The sequence below is a fragment of the Dasypus novemcinctus genome, chromosome X (genome assembly GCF_030445035.2).
Source record: "Dasypus novemcinctus isolate mDasNov1 chromosome X, mDasNov1.1.hap2, whole genome shotgun sequence".
NCBI lineage: Eukaryota > Metazoa > Chordata > Mammalia > Cingulata > Dasypodidae > Dasypus > Dasypus novemcinctus.
The window spans coordinates 20472993-20483459 of NC_080704.1; the positions used below are offsets into that span (position 1 = coordinate 20472993).

Consider the following 10467-nt stretch of genomic DNA (forward strand, 5'->3'; position numbering starts at 1 on the left):
CTCATCACACAGGTCAGGAGGCCCTGGGTATCGAACCCTGGACCCTCCATATGGTAGGCAGACACTCTATCTGTTGAGCCACAACCGCTTCCCTGTCCCTGACTCTTTGCCCAAGAACTTTCTGCTTGGAATCCCAAACTCCTTGAAGCAGTCTGCGGCCACTGCAGCAGCCGTGGCTCCTGTCTCCTGAGCCCGCCTGTCCTGCCCCATCTCTCTCACCCCACCTCTGCTTTCTTACCCCTGCCTGACCCCGGGGCCTGTGATGAGTAGACTTTACTTTCACGTCCTGCTTCCTGAGATAGCAAAGGAGACCAGGTTCTGTGGGACAGCTGACGGGCCTCCGACTCTGGGGCTCAGCCCTGGGCTGGCTCCAGCATCTGTCTGGGTCAGGACTGATGTAATTGAGCCAGCCAGGCATGTAATAAGATAGCTCTTTCCCCCATGCTACTAGGGTGAGTGGCTATGGAATCTGATTCGAGCAGCATCTTTATCTCCTCAATAAGCCTCAGATTCATTATCTAAAAAGCATTGGCTTTTAGCATAGTAGCAAGCCACTTAAATCTCATACCAGAGAGGGGTGCTATCTTTTTAAAAATAGGCAGGTTAGAAGCCAGGATCCTTGGCTCCCTCCATTAAAAGACCTTCTGGTTCTGGAAGCATCATGGGCTTACTGCTTTTCAAGTTGACAATTTAGGCCAATACCTAAATAAAGTTTATCAGGTGCTAGACACTGTTCTGGGTGCTTTACACTATGCACTCACGTAAGCCTCACAGAAACTACAGCCGAGGAAACTGAGGCCCAGAGAAGGTAAGGGTTTGCCCAAGATCACACAGTTAAAAAAAGAGTAGAGCCAGGATTCAAACTTCAGCTGACTGGCTCCAGACACAGCGCTCTTGACCACTAGGTGATACTGTCCCCATGAGAATAATTTTTATTTGCATAAAATATTTATATGCTGCTTACAGATTTTTAAATGCTTTTGCCTACTTTCCTACCTTCACAATTGCCACATGATCTAGGTATGATGATAATAAGGAGCAGGATCCTATCTTCCATTCGAGGAATTCAAGGCTCTAAATAAGATTCCCAGGAAGTCGTGCTTTGGGGCCAGCTTGAACCAACTTCTGAAGGACGATCAATCGATTTCCAGGAGCTCTGTACCTGCTCGGTTCCGCACACTGCCACCATGACTCAACAGGTCATCTCCTTCACCAAGGACTTCCTGGTCAGCTGCAGACAGTGCTCAGGCATCACACATGGGGTAGTCCACATTCCCCAGGAGCAGGCACCCTGCTCCTACCAGAGAGGGAGCTTGGCCGATGGCATCTGCTACCTCCCCATCCAGACCCTTGCCATTGCCTTTAAGGATAAGCATAAGCAGGTGTCCCTGGGCGGTGTGGACATGCACACTCAGTGCTGGAGGTCTTTGCCAGCTATCTGGCCTCTGGCAAAGCAGCTGGAGCCCCTTCTCTCTGCTTGGTCTACCTGCCAGATTTTGCCAGAACCTGTATGGAGGCTGATGTTGGGAAATCTGGCACAGAAAGGGAATTCAAGTCTCCAAGTCCTGGGAGACTGCCTAGTGAAGACCACCCAGCCCAATGTCCTCCAAGGCCTGTACCAGGGCTTCAGCATCTCTGTGCAGCACAATGTCACTTACAGGGCAATCTACTATGGCATGGACGATATGGCCCAAGGTGTGCTCCCTGAGCCCAACAATGCACACGTCATGGTGAGCCTGATGGCCTCCAAGACTGGGACGGCTGTAGCCTCTGTGGTCTCTGTGATGGTTAGGTCCATATGACAACTTGGCCAGGTAATGGTGCCCAGTTGTTGGGTCAAGCAAGCACCGGCCTAATTATTACTGTGAGGACATTTCCTGGACTTAAATCATCTGTGAGTTGACTGCAATGTATGGCTGTTGACTTCAACAATGAGAGATGTCTCATCCAATCCACTGAAGGTCTTAACAGGAGACATGATGATTTCAGCAGTCAGAGGAGAGAATTTCCATCTCTACTTCAGTCAGCCAACTTCTCTTAAGGAATTCATCCCAAACCTTCATTGGAGTGCCTGGTATACAGCCTGCACCACGGAATCTGGACTCGTGCATCCCCATAGTCATAGGAGACAATTTTATAAAATCGCATACTATTTACAGCTATCTCCCATGGGTTCTGTTTCCCTAGAGAGCCCTGACTAATACAGTCTCCTACCCCTTTGACACCATGAGGTGGCCGATGAGGAGGAGCCTGGTACAAAGGAGCCCACATTATGTATACTGGGACCATAGACTGCTGGAGGACGATTTTCAAAGATGAAGTTGACAAAGTCTTCTTCAAGGGTGCGTGTCTAGTCTTCTCAGAGGCATGGGTAGAGACTTCGTGCTGGTTCTGTCTGATGAATTGAAGAAAGTCATCTAAGTGTATCTGTCTTACTAGAAATGGGAATCAAGGGAATCACATAACATCCTTACCTAACCGTTAGGGACCATTCACCTTCAAGAAGTTCCTATTACATTTCCCCAGGCCAGCTCATGACTAAAGAGGGCTGAGGAAAACTCTAGAAAAGAGGTTCATTGTGATCATGGTCAACCATTGGCACCGTTGATTCCGTGTACTGATTATTGGTGTGGGGAGTGGGGAATGATGACTATTGTCATAGGTCCACACGAGAGGCAGCCCAGCTCTGTACACCTAGAAACCCTCGAGTACAAATGCTTGTAGGCCCCTGGGTTGTTGCTAAAGTATTCCTTTTCAGAAAATGATGTTTCCCATTTGTACTCAAGCATGATCGCCACTTGCATGGCTGGATATTTGCCATTATGTTCTACGGTGGGCATTCTGCTGCGAAACAATACATGTGCAGGACACTCTTAGAAAAAAATTAAATTGTATAAATTGACAATGGACTCAGTTACATTAACAACAAAGGAAATAATACTCAAAATTTATTACTTCCTAATTATTTTGCCACAATTATCAAGTGCTCCCCAACCCTCCCCATCCTATCACGAGAGCCTGTTGCTAAGCATTTACCAGCACAGCCCAGCTCCCACAGGTCTGACCCTCCCGGTGCCAAGGACGGCTGGGCTTGTTGTCCTTTCTTACTCTATATTGTATTTCCAGGGCCTGACACGGGCTCCGTCCTCTCAAATCCCTCATAGAGATGCCAGCCCTGCCCCCTGACTGCTCCCTCTCCTGACTCCCGTTTCCAGAAGGACCTTCCCAAGCAGCCCCCCACTGCCCTCACTTGACCTGAGTCAGCTGCCGCACGGCCCGCCCAGTGGCCCCCGTTCCTGCCAGAGCCGAGTTCCGCCCTCCATCCTGCAACGTCCAAGCATAAAGACCCACCCACTTCTCTGTTTTCTCTTTCGGATGCGGGAGTCAGCAAGGCCCGAAAATCCCTGCTCTAGACTTCTCTCCCACGCTCTGACCCAGCCGGGTGGGCAAGGGGATAGTTAGCATCTCCGTGTGTGTTCTCTGGGAGCCAGTGACAGATCAAAGAACAGTCCGTCCCTAGCCTTAGTACAGAACACCCCAAACCATGTCACCTGCTCCAAACCATGCCAAACGCTCCTGCTCGCCAGCCTGGCCGCGGACGTCCGAGCATTGAGGGCGGGGGGCAAGGATGTTGGTGAGCCATCGGGCAAGTAGTAAGCACACAGTTTTGTTCATCGGCAGGCTCCCTGCCACACAGATTTGTTTTCAAATCAAGGATTCCCTTTCATTCGCTGATTCCTTTGCAGCCTCCTGGACTTGTGAGAATTCTAGAATATTAAAATAATACGTGCGGGGCTCACTACGTGCCAGGCACTGTTCTAACTGTTTGAACAACCTGAGGAGGTAGATGCTATCATTAGTCCCATTTTAAAGGTGAGGAAACTGGGGCACAGACAAGTTAAGCAATTTGCATATAGCTAGTAAGTGATGCTGTCAGGTCTTGAACCTAAGTAGCCCAGCGTCCCAGCCCATCTTCCTACTGGCTATGTCAAAGCGATCTTAAATCCAGCTGGTTCCCCCTTCGGGGTTCAGCAGCATTCTGTTTATATGTGGGTTCTAGCACTGACCTCATGTTATGTTCATTATTTATGAATTTGTCTACACATCCCCCTACCCTCCCAGTCTGTCAGTTAGAACCCTGTAAGGACGGGTTTGGATGTGAGCCCAGGACCTCGGGCAGCTTCTGGGCTGTGTACGTGCTCACCAAATGTTAGAGTGAATGGCCCTCCTTGCTTCCAACAGGAGGAACCTGAGTCTCCGAGATCCAGTAGAAAGGTCACGGCAGAAGCCAGGCCAGAACCCTGCTCTCCTGGCCCCGAGTGTGGCTCTCCCTCTGCCCTGACTCACTGCTCTTCTTGTTAGCTTGGGGAGTGGCGGCCAGGTCACCGGGACCAAGAGCAGGCCGGCATTGCCCACCTGCCATATCGGAGGACTATGGCTTCCCCCAGAAAGCGCGTGCAAGCCCCCCTCAGGAGAGACTGATAAAAAGACAAATGGCCATCCCCACAGTCATTACTCACTGCTGGCACAAGTGGGCACAATTCGGGCAGGAAGCCTGCCTCCAGCGCCAACAGATAAGGCTTACGATATACAGATGCTCCAAGCAGCGAGTGCTTAAGAATGCAATTCAGAGACCCCTCATTTACTTTTTATTTGCGTCAGGATTATTCTGACTCCAAACCTATCAAAGAAAGGCAGAGAGACCCTAAACAACCTTCCACCCTCCTCCCCCCGACACACACATTTTATCATTCTCTTTATAACAGAGATTACCTAAATCATCTGCCTTTACTCTAAGCCTAGGATTTCAACTGGCTGCTTTCACCTTTACCCTTAGTTATAAAGAAAAAACAAAAAAAACCTCCTGTTTAACCTAAATGCAAATAACTAGAAAAATAGCAAAGGAGGGCCGGGTTTTGCGTTATTTTATAAAACATAAACAAATGACAAATAAGAAAATAGCGGGGGCTTTAAAAATTCAATTACCCTTATGGGATATCACAAGGTCTGTGTAATTCATAGGAATCATACAATGAAATGTTTGTAGTGTCACTGAGGTCCTGGCAAAGCGTGAAGCACCTTTGACAGATCAAAGAAAAAATAAAACATTATTCCATTTAGGTGCAGGGTTATGGATAACTTGGTATTATAGCTCTTTGGAAATGATTAACTCCACGTGGCATTGGTGGTAACGACCCATTTTCTGGCATAATGAATTAGGCATTCGTCCATTGTTCCGCAGCTTGGTTTCATTCTGTGTGTATATATTAATGGCAACTTTTTCTTTAATACCTCTCAGTTTCGCACACACACACACAAAACATGGCCTATGGGCTGCCAGAGGGGAGAACGCGAGCTTCAAAACTGATTTATTTTGATCACCCCGAGTAACCTATTTCCCACCTGAGACATGAAACCACATCAAGGAGGGAACCGTTTTTACTTCTATGAACTGGGAGGGAAATTGCTACTCTTCAAGCTGGAAGCTCAGAAGCCTTTGTTGAGAAGTGTCCATTTTTATCTGACACTCTTTCCTTCCGCAAAGCCCTTGTTTTTAAGGAATAATTCTTCCAACAAAGACTCGCCCATCAGGCATCCCACTCATGATTAGTCAATCTGCAGAAATGAGAAACAACCTCTAAGTGCCTGATATACTTTAGCAACAAGAGATAATCACAGCCTCTAATTTCTGAAAACCATGATTGTCTTGCAACTGGGATTTTCAAATTGCAGGAACACCAATAGAAATAAGGTAAAAAGATAGGGAAGTCAGCTAGTACAATATCCTTATTAATTTCCGTTGTAGTGTCTCGCTCTTTAGTTGTGTGTGTGTGTGTGTTTTAAATAAGGAGCTGGCTGGAAGTGTGCTAATCTGTCTTTAACATCACGGCATTTCCTTATATTACGCTGAACCATCTCCATGGCATTTAAAAGTGAAATATTTGCTTCAGAAATAAAAAAAAGATAGGCAATAAAATGTAGCCGTAAACAAGTCTTCATGGCTTTATTTTTCATAGATAAATACACAATAAGTTCAAAGTAGAATTGAATTCCTAAAGCAATACTCCACTAATCTGTATTCGGGGGTCTCAAGCGTATTATCTGTAATTTACAACCAATTTAAATGGCATTAACAGCCTTCCCCTTATGGGAATTTAAATTTGCATCCTACCATTGAATTAAACTGTGATTGCATATTTTCTATAGGGGATGGAACATTCTTTGATGCTTGTTTTGAATAATGCAGCATCTATTCATGCACAGGGTGCAAGGTGCTCCTTTGTCCTCCATGTAATTGAAGCAAAATGTGAGTTAAAGGGCTTTTCCCTTTAGCGAAAGGTTTGCTGATCGGTGTCTATTTTCATCTATTCAAAATCAAGAAAACAGTATTCTCTCACCACGCCAGGAAATGATTTCTCCAAAAAGATGCTGAATGAAGAGGAGGTCAAGTTTTGCCATTTGAAAAGTCAAAGATGGAACAGAATGTTAGAAAATATCAGGAAGCAACCTTTGGGGGAGTGACATTGGGGAATAATTTGTGATTCTCCGCTAGCACCAAAACAAGAGAATTCGAAGGAGAGGATCAGGGAATGGGGAGAATAGGGCCTGTTTCCAAAGGGAGAAACTTAACTGACCTTGCTCGCCCAAGCCAAACTATACTGAGGAGGGAACTGCAGACTGTGGCAAGTCATAGAGTCGGAGACCTTAGGCAACCTGGGATGGCAATCTGACGGGGGAGTCCAGCAGTTACCTGTTGTGGGCCCATGCCAGACAACGATAATCAACTCTAGTCTGCTTTGCCATCAAGTGAAGACGTAGCCTCCTAATCAGGTGTTTTGGGCAGCTGAAAGCAGTTGATGGGAGTCAGCATGAGAGGTGAAACCTATCTACCATCTCAGCAATCCACCCGTCTCCCGTAATAGACGGGTCTAGAGAGACAGAGTGACCTGCCAAAGGCCTCTAGAGCTGGCCATTGGCAGAGCCAGGACTAAGACCTGACGCTGCCATTTTATCCCCAGGGTACCTGCAGTGCTTGCAACTAGTAGGTGCTCAACAATTTGTTTGAGTGAATGAATGGATGAGAGAGAGACACATTCTTAACCTGTCATCACTATGGAAAAGAAATTCCTTTCCTTGGAAAACAGAACTCCTCTGACCCAGCTGGGCTTAATCAGACACGGTCCAAACAAAATGTTAGCATCTATTTACCAAAGCCTCTATTCAGAGATGGGGAAAATCACAAGTATCAATGATATCAATGAAAACAAAGCGTTTAAAAGAACACATTGTTTCCACAGACCTTGAAGCACATTGAAAATATCTGTTAACATACAAAAACTGATGGGCAATTGCAAATCATTATTCAGCAAAGAGGTGATCTGAAGAACTCTGCTGTAATTGAAATACAATTGTATTGCAAAATTGCATCACTCAGACTTTTCAGTGATTGAAATGGGATTTTCTGTTTATTACACTGTATCAGTATTCTCCTGTGGTTCCCTTAATCATAGAAACCCTAAGTCTTCCTGACACTTGGCTAAAGAGTATCAAAGTTTCTTGACAATCAATATCAGCTCTTTTGCTTTACAATAGGACCCATCTTTCAGGATTTAAAATTACAGAGAAAATACAAGTTCAATTGCTCCACGTTCCCAGCGTAAGTATATCCCAGTTGTTCAACCAGGGGTGATATTGCCTTCCAGGGGACATTGGGCAATGTCTGGTGACATTTTGGGTTGTCACAACTGTGGGAGAGGTGCTCCTGGCATCAAGCGGGTAGCGGCCAGGGATACTGCTCAATGCCCTGCAATGCACGGCACAGCCCCACCACAAAGAGTTAGCCTGAAAAACCAACACGGCCAAGGTTGAGGAGCACTGCTCTACCCGCTCCACCCATGACTGTCAGTGCAAGTTCAGTCGTCCATGAACTTAGAATGGGTCGATCCGCAGCAAACAGGACACTCACTGTGGTTGCCACAATGACTCGTTTCTCTCCTTTCTTGTGAAGACCTCCATTTTCCTTATGTAGAGAGGAAGGCAACTACTGATTTTCCTCTTGCTTGCCTTCTCCCAGAGCCAAACTAAGGATTAGCCCAGGCAGCTCAATTCTGGGTTCTTCTTTTCAAGAGCACAGAGAAGGGTTTTAGGAACTCCCTGGAGTCTCTGCTCCACTCTCCTAATGTACTTGACTTTGGCTTAATAAACTGCCCACTGCTGTATATACCAGACAATGGCTGCCCTTTGAAGGTTTATGACCCAGTTGCAGAGAGAGAAGAGTGTGATTTTGTTTGTTTTTTAATTTATCTTTCCTTGCTTTGTGATCCCAGAGATTATAAGCCTGTTGTGTATCTCTTCTGCTCCTCGACTCTTCTATCAGTTATATGACACTCATAGTGTCCTACTGTAGGATTAAAAGGGGAGTGTAAATGGGAAGCAGATTTGGCTCAACTGATAGAGCATCCACCTACCATATGGGAGTCCAGGGTTCAAATCCAAGGCCTCCTGACCCGTGTGATAAGCTGGCCCACACGCAGTGCTGATGCACGCCAGGAGTGCTGTGCCACGCAGGGGTGTCCCCCGTGTAGGGGAGCCTCATGTGCAAGGTGTGTGCCCCGCAAGGAGAGCTGCCCCATGCAAAAAAAGCGTAGCCTGCCCAGGAGTGGCACTGCACACACAGACAGCTGATGCAGCAAGATGACACAATGAAAAGAGACACAGATTCCCCATGCTGCGGACAAGAATGCAAGCAGACACAGAAGAACACACAGGGAATGGACACAGAGAGCAGACAACTGGGGGGGTGGGGAGGGGAGAGAAATAAATAAAAAATAAATCTTTAAAAAAATAAAAAATAAAAATAAAAGGGGAGTGTAAAAGTCAAGATGTTTAGTGCAAGGTGTTCTAACTCTGTGGGGATTTGGGCTGTGTCTTGTTTACCTTCTAACTTCAAAATCCAGCTGGTTCTGTGCTTGGAAAAAAATTGTAGATGCTAAATAAATAAGTATTAACAATACTCCGGAAACTTTTTGGCAGTATCTACTACAGCTAACCAGTGCCTCAGTAATTCCACTCCAAAGTATGGACCCAAGAGAAATGAGTGCACATATTCCACAAGAAACAAGTACAGAAAGTTTCACAGCAGCTTTATTCATTATAGCCCCAAACTAGAAAAACTCACATGTCCATCAACAGGAGAATGGATAAATTATGTTCATTCTGTAGAATGATACACTGCAATAAAGAAGATTGAACTATTGAACCTCTAACTCTCAGCAGAATGCCTGGTAGTTACAGATCTCAGTAATGATGCTAATTAAGCATTTGCCAGGTGCCAGGCATTTTTAGGGGCTTTATATAGACTGATTTATTTACTCCTCAAGAGAGCAGATGTGGCTCAAGCAGTTGAACTCCCCTCTCCCACACGGGAGGTCCTGAGTTCAGTTCCCCGTGCCTCCTGAAAAAAAAAAAAGAAAACTGAACAACAAGCAAGACAGATGAGAAAGCCAACTCAGGGGAGCCAATGTGGCTCAGTGGTTGAGCGCCAGCTTCCCATATATGAGGTCCCGGGTTCAATCCCTGGCACCTAAAAATATATATATATACCACTCATGTAGTTTTTGTTTCTCTTCCCAGTTGACGGAAGAGACCCGGGAGCCGTGGGGAAGTTAAGTACATGTCGGTTGAACTAAACTGAAATGAAGGAAGGGTCTGCCTTATCTTTAGTGTGGACATACCTGTCCGCTCCTGTGTGGTCGGGCTTCACCCCAGACCCTTCCAACTTGTACCTTTTGGCCAATATTATTTTTCATAAACCAGAGCCCATGCAGACACCGCTCTCGTGATTAAGGGCTGCCGCTTGAAACGCTCCAGTTAAGGAGACCTGAGGAGGCATTTTGTCTTTGAATCGCCTTGTCTGCCCGGCGACAGGGCTGCCGCTGGCCTCCCAAGGGGACGGTCAGTCCATGAAAACCTCAGGGCGATGTTCTGAGGCAGGCCAGGGGAGAACGGGGGACCTTAGCGCCCCTGCCTGGTCCCTGTCCTGGCGGCCGCAGCTGCAGGCAGAAGGGGGTGGCGGAAAGCGCTTCTCCCATCAGGCAGTTTCCAGATCTCGCAGTTACTATGGTGGCTGCACGTTACAGGAGGGTGCCTGGAAATCGTTCGGGCTGTCATAGGCTTTGCAGTGCCCAAGTGTTTATCTTGTCTGGGATAATGGCGTTGAGGAAATTGGGGGCGGGGTGGGGAGTGTTTCCAGGAGTAATGAGCAACTGAGGCCGTGTCTCCAGGATTCACATCGAATGCCTCCGCACGTTATTTGGGGCTCACAAAAAATTTCTCCATCAGGGAAGGAAAGAAATACAGGTGATGCAGGACTACTCACCCCTCTGTCCTATTGGAGAAAGCTGCCATGGGGAATGACAAATTCCTCTGTGCCTGCATGTGAGCTCGGAGAGTTGCAGTCACATACTA

General features: G+C 46.7%; 1 pseudogene; it reads left to right on the forward strand.

Annotated features, from left to right (window-relative positions):
• Nucleotides 1-1187: 1187 nt before the first annotated feature.
• On the forward strand, nt 1188-1802 carry LOC101412375 (ADP/ATP translocase 3-like; annotated as a pseudogene).
• Nucleotides 1803-10467: the final 8665 nt, after the last annotated feature.